Here is a 13,420-nt window from a genome sequence, read left to right as displayed (position 1 = left end):
GGACACCTGAATACAATATTCGAATTTTGACCCTCAACATGAGAGGTGAGTAACCCGGGGTAGTTACCCCTAAAATATAGGTCCACCCTGAACAAGATGGACTGTCGTACTGTGTAGTTCACTAGACTTGTACAATTTTTGGTGATGGTTTTAGCGATAAGTTAAAGCATACTTTCTTTATGCTTTCCCACTTACCAGGTAGAAGGAAGGACAACATCTATCTCCTCCCTACATTCAGTTGAACGGGCCATCCCTCTTAAATCACCTGTACAGGTAAATTACCTAACCCTGAGTAGGAGATATATTCATTGTAAGAGCATTACTGGTACTTAGAGAAATAGTTACTCATTCCTGTTTTTGATTCAGTTTTGTCTGATAGGGTTTGGTTGTTACAGCACACCAATTTACACAATCAACACACTAGTGCAGTCTAAATGCTAGCTTTACAACCACGGTCTTACTCCTGATGAATGTTCTGGATTGATCACCCCAATGAACTGAAACATGTTGAGAGCTGATACTGTATAATTCAAATGCAGTTACAAATGGATGCAACTAACCACCAAACGTTATGCATAAACTCTAGGTTTTATTGAAGTCATACAAAAACCAGAGCTCAACAAGTTGTACAATTGAAGGTTGTTTGAGATATCCTGGGCACTGAGGTGGCACTTTGTAAATGTGTTTTGATCCACAACCACAATTTAGGTGTTGGTTTTTTTAACACATTTTAGGTAATATAATGTATGATGTTTGATGTTATAAATTATGAAGATTAAAATGGTTTTTAATTACTGAAAGCAATCCCACTTTCAGTTGTCCACCCTATTAGACTTTGCCGCTATCTTCTTTTTCTTTTTCTTTCATAGCTTAGTGCATTACACTGCCCGCCAGCCAACAAGTCCTAATTCAAGGCATGTTGTATATGAATCCATGCAGTTTTTGTTTTTTTCAGGCACCCATGCTTGCAAAGACAGACAAGGTCATGATCTCTGCTTCCAAAAGGTCAGGGTTTTCCCAACTCCCTTGGAAGCAGATCCATAACCCAGGTTCTGAGTGCCAACCAGTCCCAATTGGGACCTTTTGGACCCAGTCCTGGCGCCAGTGGCACCAGGCTCATAAATATGCCCAGTCCCAGCGCTGGAAGCGCCGGGCTCATAATGCTTGGGTGGAGTTACCTGCAGCAGACCATGCTGCTTACTTGCCTGCCAGTTGAGCCTCTGATCCTCTTCTGTTTGGAACTACTTTTCCTGTTGGGTGGGGCTGGAGCCACTCCCTAGATTCAGAACACTGGAACTCTTCTGGAAGGCAGGAACTCTTTTCTTACCAGGAACTCTTTTCTTACTTAGGCGTGGCTGTGGAAGGAGACACCTAAGCACTACAGGAGGCTATTTAAACCACACCCGGTGGATGAATCTTGCTTTGCGTTATTCTGCACCCTCTGCAGCAGAACGCTCATCGTGTCTTCTGCATCCGGTCCTGGGCCTAAGGAAAAAGGCTTACCATCCTGAATCCAGTCTTCAGCAACATCTATAAAGACAAGAAAGAACAGGTTAGCATTCCGGCATCTGAAAGGCAAAGTCTTACCTACTCTTCGTGCGCTCCGGATGTCTTCACACTGCATTCCGGCATCTGAAAGACAAAAGCTTACCAACTCTTCGCACGCTCCGGAGGCCGTCGGCGCTGCATCCCGCATCTGAAAGACAAAACAAGGTGCGTTTAAAGACATTGGGGAACTTTAATACTCACGTGCCATTACTCCTTTCCACATCTAACCCAGTGGGTATCCCGGCACCCTGCAGCCGCTCCGAACTTGTACCTGCAAAATAAAAAGACTGTTAGAGCGCATTGTGAAGCTGGCAACAAGCGCTTACTTACGTGCTTCCAGGCGCTTCTATTCACCACACTGGCTCCATCTTCAACTCACTTCAGCCCGTCATCCGCCATCGCCGGAACCCTGCAAAACAAGAGACATCATTATTAAAGACTTTAAAGACATTTGAGTTACTCGAAACTTACCGTTCGTGCAGTAAACGACGGACAGCAGTCCTCTGAAGTCAAGAGGCCTGCGCTACCTATCCAGTGAAGAAACTGGTTACAGCACCCTGCCCCGAGGTAGATGGAGAGCTCGGCATTCACTTACCTAAGGTGAGAGCGTTAACCTGTGGGGGTCTACAGGAGGGGAGAAGAGGAAAGAGATAGGGACACCCCAATAACCCCAGTTCATTAACCCCGTATTTTCTATCTGCAGACATCTTACTCTGCACGTCAGGCATACAGGGCACAGAGGTCCAGCCCAAAGAGCCAACCGGGTGCTGCACATCACCTTTGAAGATACGGTAGTCGCCCAGTCAAGACCGGCGCCTCTGCGAGAATCAGGTGAGCGTTACAGAACGCAAAGCCTACCGCAAAACTCTCGCCCAGGCGCTATGGAAACCTCGGATACTGACCACCTAGCCCGGTTACTTGGGGAACTAAGGGCAGAAGTGCATGCAGCTCGTCAGGAAACGAACGCTCTAAGAAGGGAACTAATTATTTCCAAGGAGAGGACAGATGATCTTGCTAGACAATTGCTACAGTCACAAGCCGGACAGACCCCGCTACCCGCATCAGGGGCAAATCTTCCTTCAACATCCTCTATGAATCCAGTGCAGATCAACCTACCTGGGAATGTACCTCTGGCTCCGCCCGAACGATTTTCTGGTGACCCAAAGAGGTTTGCGGTATTTATCAATCAGTGCCGGTTGCACTTCTTATGCCGGCCAGCAGCTTTTCCAACTGATCAAGCTAAAGTAGCTTTTGTACTTTCGTACCTTAGTGGCAATGCGGCAGACTGGTCGATCCCTCTAGTTAATCAAGATGATCCGGTTCTCCATGATTTTCAAGCCTTTCAGCTTAGTATGGAAAAACTGTTCGCAAGACATGCACAGGGGCAGGCCTTGGACAATGAGCTTCTTTCGTTGCGACAGGGTAATCAAGACCTTTTGGCTTATATTGCATCTTTCAATAGACTAATAGTGGAAACTCAATGGCCTGAGGACAAAAGGATTACGCTGTTTTATAGAGGTCTACGTGGAGAGCTCAAAGACGTTTTAGCCCAAGTAGTGAATCCCCCACAAGACTGTTCGGATTATATAGACTTGGTCGTTCAAATAGATCACAGACTGCAGAACAGGAAGGCCGATCGTTCCAAGTTTGATGCTCGAGTATTTTCCAAACCGCCAACTCCTTCCAAGGGAGTAGACTCCGGGGAACCTATGCAAATAGGGGGTCTGAAAGGTCCTCTAACACAAAGGGCGCGGGAAAGGAGAAAACAGTTGCAATTATGCCTATATTGCGGAAACTCAGGGCACTTTCTTCGAGACTGTCCGGTGAAACCTGCCAAGAAGGCAGTAGGAGCTGCAGTTACCACAGTTACAAACTCTGAGCAGGGAAACAACCTCTCCCTACAAGAATAGAGGTCCTCTTGCCGAGCGTGAAAACCAGTTCCGTGACCTCGCATTTCGTGATACCTATGGTCCTCATTAGCCCTGATAATCCGGATCGATTACATGCAATTGAAGCTTACGTCGACAGCGGTGCCATCGGCAATTATGTGGATCATGAAATGGTTTTGAGGATGAATCTAACTCTTTGTCCCAAGGCTGTAAAGGACGTCATTACTATGGTGGATGGTACGGAGATAGCCTCCGGGCCAGTAACGCATACCACTCAAGAGGTGACGCTAGTAAGTCAAGATGGACACCATGAGAAGATCGTGTTCGATGTGATCAAGGCCCCTCAGTTCCAGATTATTCTAGGAATACCTTGGTTAGAGAAACACAATCCTCTGATCGATTGGCGAGCAAGAACGGTCCAGTTTCCAGAATGTGTCTCTACTTGTCACCCTCCACCTGGTGTTGCACTGGCAGCAATTTCTTCAGAGACTCCCCAGTTACCTCCCGAATACCTAGAATACCAGGATGTTTTCCGGAAGGAGCAGGCTAACTCTCTACCTCCTCATAGGTCTTATGACTGCCAGATAGACCTGATACCTGGATCTACTCCTCCTTGTAGTAGAATTTATGCCCTCACCGAGCCTGAGAACCTTCACCTTCGACAATACCTAGATCAATACCTGGCAAATGGGTTTATTCGTCCTTCCAAGTCCCCTGCCTCTTCAGCTTTGTTCTTCGTTCCAAAAAAGGAAGGAGACCTTAGAACTTGTATCGATTATCGCTTCCTGAACCAGATCACCGTTAAGAATAGATATCCGTTACCTTTGATCCCTGAACTCCTGGACCAAGTCAGAAAAGCATGCATATATACAAAGCTGGATCTTAGAGGAGCTTACCACTTGGTACGAGTAAAAGAGGGCGATGAATGGAAGACGGCCTTCCGCACCAAGTATGGGCTATTTGAATATCAGGTCATGCCCTTCGGACTTTGCAATGCCCCGGCCGCCTTTCAATATTTTATGAACGATGTCCTCAGAGAGCTCATAGATGTGTGTGTTGTTGTTTACATCGACGACATTCTCGTTTATTCTTCATCGGAATCTGAACATCGGAAACACGTGAAAATGGTCCTCGAAAGATTGCGTCAACACAAACTTTTCGCTAAGTTGGAAAAATGTGTTTTCAACGTGACTGAAGTTGAATTCTTGGGATTCATATTATCACCTGGCGGAGTGCGTATGGATTCAAAGAAGGTCGATGCAGTTCTCAAATGGCCATCACCATCCTCCGTAAAAGGTGTGCAAAGCATGTTAGGCTTCGCTAACTTTTACCGCAGGTTTATCCCCGAGTTCTCTCGAATAGTCCAGCCCATCACTGCCTTGTTAAAGAAAAACAAACGTTTTGAATGGTCTACCGAGGCGGAACAAGCTTTCCAGGATTTGAAGACTAAATTTATCTCTGCACCAATCTTAAAACACCCTCGCTCCGAACTCCCCTACATCGTGGAAACTGATGCTTCAAGCCTTGCCATGGGGGCAGTTCTATCACAAAAGGACCCGGTAACCAATCAGTTGCATCCCGTGGCATTTTGGTCCCGCAAATTCTCGCCTCCTGAAGTCAATTACACGATTACTGACAAGGAACTTCTGGCTATCAAGTCTGCCTTTAAGGCTTGGCGGCATTATCTGCTGGGGGCCCGACACACCGTTACTGTGATTACGGATCACCAAAACCTGCAATATTTGAAAACCGCAAAAGCCCAATCCTCTAGACAACTCCGTTGGGCATTATTCTTTGCCGAGTTTGACTTCATAATTACCTATCGACCTGGTACAAAGAACGGTAAAGCCGATGCCCTTTCTCGGATGGGAGTGGAAGAACACTTGATCAACCCTAAACCTGTACCAATCATTCCCGAACAAAGAATTCTGGGTGTAATCGCCACAGAATCCATAGAGGAAGTTAAGGATAAAGCCAGGCAACTTGTAACTCCAGCAGACATACAGAATTGGCATCTGCAGGGAAAGGACTTTGCAGTAAAGGACAACTTATTGTATTTCCAAGAACGATTATACCTACCCAGCACAGATTTACAGAAAAAAGTAATCTCTTGTTATCACGACTCTTTAATGGAAGGTCATCCCGGTATAGCCAAGACCTCAGAAAAGATCAAGCGCTACTTCTGGTGGCCGTCTTGGAAAAAAGATATCAGAGACTTTATAATGTCCTGTGGAGTATGCGCCCAAAACAAGAGTCAAAAGGAAAGACCAGCAGGCCTCTTACGCCCTATTGACATCCCACCTCGCCCTTGGCATACTCTTTCTATGGACTTCATCACCGATCTACCTCCATGCTCCGGATACAATATGATTCTAGTAATCGTGGACTTATTCTCCAAGATGGCGCATTTCATTCCGCTCAAAGGCTTGCCAACAGCAGCAACTCTGGCCCGAGAATTTCTCGAAAACATCGTCCGACTGCACGGTTTTCCTTCGGTTCTAATTTCGGATCGAGGTAGTCAATTTATTTCTCATTTTTGGCGAAGTTGCTGTCGGTCGGCTCAAATTGATGTGAGACTATCGACCAGTCACCACCCTCAGACCGACGGACAAACCGAGAGGACCAATCAAACTCTGGAACAGTATTTACGCTGCATGCTGCAACAAACTGAAAAAACTTGGAATGATATCCTTTGGCTAGCCGAGTATGCCTACAATAACTCTGTCCATTCGGGAACTGGGAAAACCCTGTTTTTTCTTTTGTACGGCAGTCACCCTCGAACCTCGGAGTTGGATCCCCTCCAAGATCTTGAAACACCAGCAGTAGACTACCTGCATTCTACAATCACCCAAGCCTTTAAGGAAGCTGTTTCTCACCTTCAAAGGGCTAAAGAACAATACAAGAAGGGAGCAGATCAACATCGGAAGGAAGCCCCTCACTATCAAGTAGGGGATCAAGTCTGGTTATCCACCAAATATCTATCTCTAAAGGGGCCACGCACATTCAACCCAAGATACCTTGGTCCCTATTCCATCACTACCATAGTAAACCCAGTAGCGGTCAAGTTGGACTTGCCCCCGCACAAGAAGATACATCCGGTCTTCCACGTCTCTCTATTAAAACCCGTGCAACCTCAAACCCGACTAACCAAATCTCCAAAACCTATCCTAGTTGATGGAGAACTCGAGTTTGAAGTCAAAAGCATTCTGGACTCCAAGATCTCCAAATCTAAACTATTCTACCTAATTGACTGGAAAGGCTACAGCCCCCAAGAGAGATCCTGGGAACCTGCTGAATATGTCCACGCTCCTTGCCTAATCAAAAGATTTCACCGAACATTTCCTGACAAGCCAAAACCCCCGGAGAAGCCCGGTTTGGGAGGGGCCTTGAGGGGGGTACTGTCATGATCTCTGCTTCCAAAAGGTCAGGGTTTTCCCAACTCCCTTGGAAGCAGATCCATAACCCAGGTTCCGAGTGCCAACCAGTCCCAATTGGGACCTTTTGGACCCAGTCCTGGCGCCAGTGGCACCAGGCTCATAAATATGCCCAGTCCCAGCGCTGGAAGCGCCGGGCTCATAATGCGTGGGTGGACTTACCTGCAGCAGACCATGCTGCTTACTTGCCTGCCAGTTGAGCCTCTGATCCTCTTCTGTTTGGAACTACTTTTCCTGTTGGGTGGGGCTGGAGCCACTCCCTAGATTCAGAACACTGGAACTCTTCTGGAAGGCAGGAACTCTTTTCTTACCAGGGACTCTTTTCTTACTTAGGCGTGGCTGTGGAAGGAGACACCTAAGCACTACAGGAGGCTATTTAAACCACACCCGGTGGATGAATCTTGCTTTGCGTTATTCTGCACCCTCTGCAGCAGAACGCTCATCGTGTCTTCTGCATCCGGTCCTGGGCCTAAGGAAAAAGGCTTACCATCCTGAATCCAGTCTTCAGCAACATCTATAAAGACAAGAAAGAACAGGTTAGCATTCCGGCATCTGAAAGGCAAAGGCTTACCTACTCTTCGTGCGCTCCGGATGTCTTCACACTGCATTCCGGCATCTGAAAGACAAAAGCTTACCAACTCTTTGCACGCTCCGGAGGCCGTCGGCGCTGCATCCCGCATCTGAAAGACAAAACAAGGTGCGTTTAAAGACATTGGGGAACTTTAATACTCACGTGCCATTACTCCTTTCCACATCTAACCCAGTGGGTATCCCGGCACCCTGCAGCCGCTCCGAACTTGTACCTGCAAAATAAAAAGACAGTTAGAGCGCATCGTGAAGCTGGCAACAAGCGCTTACTTACGTGCTTCCAGGCGCTTCTATTCATCACACGGGCTCCATCTTCAACTCACTTCAGCCCGTCATCCGCCATCGCCGGAACCCTGCAAAACAAGAGACATCATTATTAAAGACTTTAAAGACATTTGAGTTACTCGAAACTTACCGTTCGTGCAGTAAACGACGGACAGCAGTCCTCTGAAGTCAAGAGGCCTGCGCTACCTATCCAGTGAAGAAACTGGTTACAGCACCCTGCCCCGAGGCAGATGGAGAGCTCGGCATTCACTTACCTAAGGTGAGAGCGTTAACCTGTGGGGGTCTACAGGAGGGGAGAAGAGGAAAGAGATAGGGACACCCCAATAACCCCAGTTCATTAACCCAGTATTTTCTATCTGCAGACATCTTACTCTGCACGTCAGGCATACAGTGCACAGAGGTCCAGCCCAAAGAGCCAACCGGGTGCTGCACATCACCTTTGAAGATACGGTAGTCGCCCAGTCAAGACCGGCGCCTCTGCGAGAATCAGGTGAGCGTTACAGACAGGCAGTAGTGACTGGTTTACACTCTGTGCCTTGGTGTCTGGGTGTGGCTGGGCGTGTGCTGTGGCTCAGGCAGGACTTGCCTTGGTTCTTGCCTAAGCTTCCTGACCTTGTTGATGCTTTTTGCTGTGTCTGCCGCCTGACTGCCACTGCAACCCTCCACCTCAATGGTGCCCTTGCCTTGGCAGCAGTGCGAGCTGTAGACACACCAGAGGTACAGCAGCACACCAGCACTGATAACGCAGAAGAATCCAGCACCTTGAACATGACTGCCACTGATGACAGTGACCCACACAGGCCAGGCCAGAGGACACCGCTGCCAGTGCCAACTTGGGCTGGCGCAGCATGCCTTCCTGCTGTTTCAGAAGGCATCCTGCACCCTTTCTGCTCTTATCACTCCTCATTTCCTCCTGGTTACATCCAGGAGGAAATGAGGAATGATGAGCACACACAGGGTGAGAGATGCACCATGGCCTGTGGTGCCCAGAAAACAGCAATGTTGCTGGGGAGCATCCGCGGGCCTCCCCCCATCACCACTACCAAATCCCCGCAATTTCAGTTGGCCTAAAATTACCTTGAAAAGCATGCTGGTCCAATTGGGCTTGGCACAAGCAACAGCGATACCATCTAGGAGGTATTGGGAGCCACACATGTTTCCAACAAAGCAAAGCTGCTTATATTGGGACAAGAATCTGCAGGCATGTGTTTAGCATAATTACTTATTCATAGTTTACAGATTCGGATTGTAGAGGGATACATCAGGCTCCCCCTCCATAGAGACGCAAACATAGCCAATCGGAGGATGCGCCGTGCAGGCCTTCTAATATTTCCGCTACTAGGAACAATGAAACTGCTGGGAGGCACACAAAGCTCAATTGAAGACTGAGCTTTCCAGATTTCTCTGAAGAGAAAGAAAGCAATCTCAGGGGACATTTGCTGGGCTTTTTTGGATTTTACTGAAATTCAGAAAGCATATATATAAATTAGCAATTCCACCTCAGGTGGATGAACAGGTGTTGTCCTAATGATAGCATTTAGTCAGCATTTTTCAATGATCAGAAGAATTCATCCGCAGAGGTAGAGCAATTAGCCCTGAATCTTAAAATGGTATATCTGTAGCTAATTCTGCTCCCACATAGCACAAGGCACAGAACCACCCTGTTGCCCAATATGGACAAGCTCACCTGGCTTGCCATGCTTCTTGCATCCAAACAAAACGGCAAGGCCTTTTTGAACTATGTATACTATCATTGCCATTTTAAAAATTCTCCCACCCAGAAATTATCATGGGCAACGGCTCAGGAATATATGCCAGCTTTGCCACTGTAAAATACATATTAATGCAGTTTTGTGCTCTAGGTCTGCCACATGTTACTATCAGTGCCTGGTATTGCCCCCGCTCACATTGTTCAGTAAACCTCAATGTGACATTCAATATATGTTATGCCCATGGAGCTTTCAGGGGCCAGTTCTTCGCCATGTGCCACTCTCAGGGTATGTTATGCCCCCATGTTGTTTTAAATTACCCTAGCCTCCCACACACACAGGGGCATAGGAGACACATAAAATCTGGGGGTGGGGGACAGGGGACACCTTGCAGACATTACTACAGACACAAACCAACTCATATTCAAACTAACATAAGGCAAGGCCAACTGAGTGCTGAAGCCTCAAAGCTTAGATAAACACATATGTTTAATACATCTTAAAAGACAAACCCAGCAATAAGGGCAGTTTTAAAAACAGTCACGCTTCAAATATGTTCCAGATTTCTCAGCTATGTCACAATATCTGAAGCTGATTGTGAACAAGTTGTCATCAAAACAGTTTTAGACAAAGTATTTTTGCACTGCTAGACACACTTTCAAAGGTGTGAGATCTTACAGAAGGGAGTTTGAGGAACCAAAGTTTTCGTAATATCCTTCATGATATTGATGTAGTTGTAGTGAGGTGGCTTGTAAAGTGATCAGTGAACATGTTTTAGCCTCAGAGAATGTTTGAATGGCACAGATTGGTTATCTTACGTAAAAAACATAAAATCAGTTTTTGAATGAGGTTTCTCTGAATAAGGAAATACAACTCAGGTATGCATCTGTTCTGTTTGTTGTATATCTCTGTAAAGCGCTCTGTGTGTGTCGTATTTTTGTATATCGCTGTTAAGCGCTCTGTTGCTTCTTGAAGCACGGTCTGCATTCGATAAATAATATTATTACCTGGCGAGAGTCAAGCAAAATGCAACACGCATTCTGATTGGCTCTCGCCGGGCCCATACCCGGCCTAGAATCCTTTGATTCTCGGCCGGGATTCCAGCCGCCTTGTTCTTGGTGGGGGGCGTGGTAGCCCCTCAGCCAATGAGGAGGCTGGAGGCGGGGCCATCCCCGCTCCGAGCCTCCCCGCGGCTGAGAGGCTGCCTTTGCCCCCCGCCGGGGACTTAGTTAAGGCTTTTTAAAAATGTTTTATTCCCTTTCCTCCCTCCTCTCCCTTACCCCCACTTACCTTCTTATTCCTGCTTCCCTGGCAAGGGACGAGGGAAGCCTCCAGCCGTGTGGAGACTCGGAGCGGGCCATCCCGCTCCGCGCCTCCACATGGCTGGAGGCTTCCCTCGTCCCTCGCATGGGACGCGGGTACACCTTTTTTTTTTTATTCCTGTCCCACTCCCGCCCTCCCAACCCCACTTACCTTCTTTTTGATCTTTTTTCGGGAGCGGACGCGCTGAGAACACCTGTGTTCCCAGCGCGTCCGCTCCCGATGGCCGTCATGGAAAGAGAAAACGAAGTCCGTTTTCTCTTTCCATGGCTGCCATTTTCTTGGTCATTTTTTTTTTCTGTCCCGAAATGCTGCAGCGTTTTGGGACAGAAAGAAATGCTTTTAGTGCCCCGGTCACGCACATAATGCGGGCCGGGGTACTAATAGCAATATGACCCTCGCGGCGGGGGCATTACCTGAGTCAGCAATGCCCCCGCCGCTCGGGTCATATTGCTTAAATAATAATAATAATAATAATAATAAACAAAAGTGATATTTAGCACAGGTCTCCTCTCCAACCCAGCACATGCAAACAATAGACAGTATTTATATAACTGGAGAGCGATTATCACCTTGCTAAGTCAAAGCACAGCAATTTAATGATAATTGGCAGGCAGGTCAATCTAAAAATCCTTGGAGCTCCAAGATGCTCACTCCTGTGGCTTGCTCGCAGATAAGTTGGTGCACGGGGTGGATGGGGGGAGTTTAAAAGGCACAGTGAATGTTGATATAGAAGTACAAATAAAAACATCCACTCACCAATAAACACTGAGAGGTTGATCCATTTCTTTTAGGGCAATAAACCCATAGTATATGGCAGTGTGTGTTATATGTGTGAGTGGCTCGCCAGAACATTTTTGTTTCTATGTCCCTGCATGCAGGGCCATTCATAGGATTTGTGGTGCCAAGTGCAGCAATTCAATTGTGGGACCCCTCTAATGTGTATATGGTGACACCACAGGAAATTACATCATGAAAAATTACATCACTAGAAAAATAAGTTACTTACCTCTGTAAACACAGTTTTTTACAACATATTTTGAATATTGCCAATCTGGAAACATGTAGACGTGAGAAACAGCAATGTAAACATAACAAAAGAGTCTAGATGTAATGTAATTAGTAGTGTGAGCTTCACAAGAAAATGTATGTGTGAAACAAAGCAATGTGGTAGCTAACGGAAGATCCTTCCACTGACACAGAAGGTGAAGCAGCAAAAAACCTCAATGAGAGGTATCTGAAGACATTAAAGGCACTTAAGGAGTCTTAGTCAGTGGAAGGAGAGGGAGCAAATACCCAACAGTAGGCGGAACGGAAAGCCAAGAAAACATGGGCATTAGAAGCTAGCTGCGGAGACGTTAGGAAATGGGGAGATACAATGAAAAAACAAAGAGAAGGAGATAAGGAGCGTAAAATGGAGACACAGGAGGAAAGGGAGACTGGACGAGCAAAATATACAGAAAGAATGTCATATGACCAATTGGGGAGGAAGGGTGTAGTGATAGGTAGAGGGATGTGTGACAGAGAGAGAGAGCGCATGCAAGCGGTAGAGAAGGAGCTATGAGTTCAAGCTAGAGCTCGACTCAAAAAAGTACACGCGGAATTAAAGTAGGGGCTGGTCGTGGCAGAACCGGAGTCTATACAGTCTCCGAGAATACAACTGGTAAAACCCTTCTTCTTTGGCATAGACAGGCCTAAACAAAGCCATTTTACTAGCAGTGGACTGCGAACTAAAAGTGGCTCTGGTGATATTGTTCAAAGCGCCCCATATTACACTGGGCATGTGAATGTAGCAATCATGTCCAACACTCTATGTGAGGTTTAGGCGAGTTCTCCCCTGAAAAACATGTCAAAACACTGGATTTGAATTTTAAATCACATTAGCCCCATATAAAGAATTAAAAGTAGGTAAACATAACAACTAACTGACATATAACCTTTGGTATGGATGCAGAATAACATAAGGAACACTTTCTAACAAATTATTTTAACGTTATGTGGGGGACTGGGTCAGAATGGGACAAGAAATAGGCCTGGACACCCAAAAAAAGGGGCCCGCTGCTCGCCTCAAAAAGAGTGGCCCTCAGACCATCATCCGTGAATCGCCTCAATTCACGACTTTACAGAAAATGCTACTACATGTTATGTTTTGTGTAAACGCTTGAGAAAGTGAGCACATTCCTTTTGTTATTTAATAAAAAAATCATCATCATCACATAGCTCAATACGATACTTGCAGAACCAGACTCAAGGCATGTCTACTAGTTGCCACCAGTAATGAAAATAGATTTGCATTTAATAAGCAATATAGCCAATTGATGACACCACCAAGTACCTTGCCTGTTGTATTTATTTTCAAACATTTCATTTCAACACAACTCATACATTCCCCTGGGGTGACAGTGGGTGGTCAGAGAGGCTGCCAAAATGGCATACGTGTTCCAAAAAGGACCAACTTACATCACACAGCATTACAGGTAAACAACTACTAACAGTTACTTACCTATCTCAGTTCTGGGCTTTTCTGGCTGTTGGTGGCTGAAGTGGATAATTGAGGTTCTGTCTGACTGAGAAAACAAACATGAAAAGAATAAAAATATAGAAACAATCAACAGTATATATCATATTTCGCGCCAGGTTCTTGCCT

This window comes from Ambystoma mexicanum, chromosome 2q (assembly GCF_040938575.1).
Source record: "Ambystoma mexicanum isolate Mex_15411 chromosome 2q, UKY_AmexF1_1, whole genome shotgun sequence".
Lineage (NCBI taxonomy): Eukaryota > Metazoa > Chordata > Amphibia > Caudata > Ambystomatidae > Ambystoma > Ambystoma mexicanum.
The sequence above is the reverse complement of the archived record's forward strand: the minus strand, read 5'-3'. Positions refer to the sequence as shown.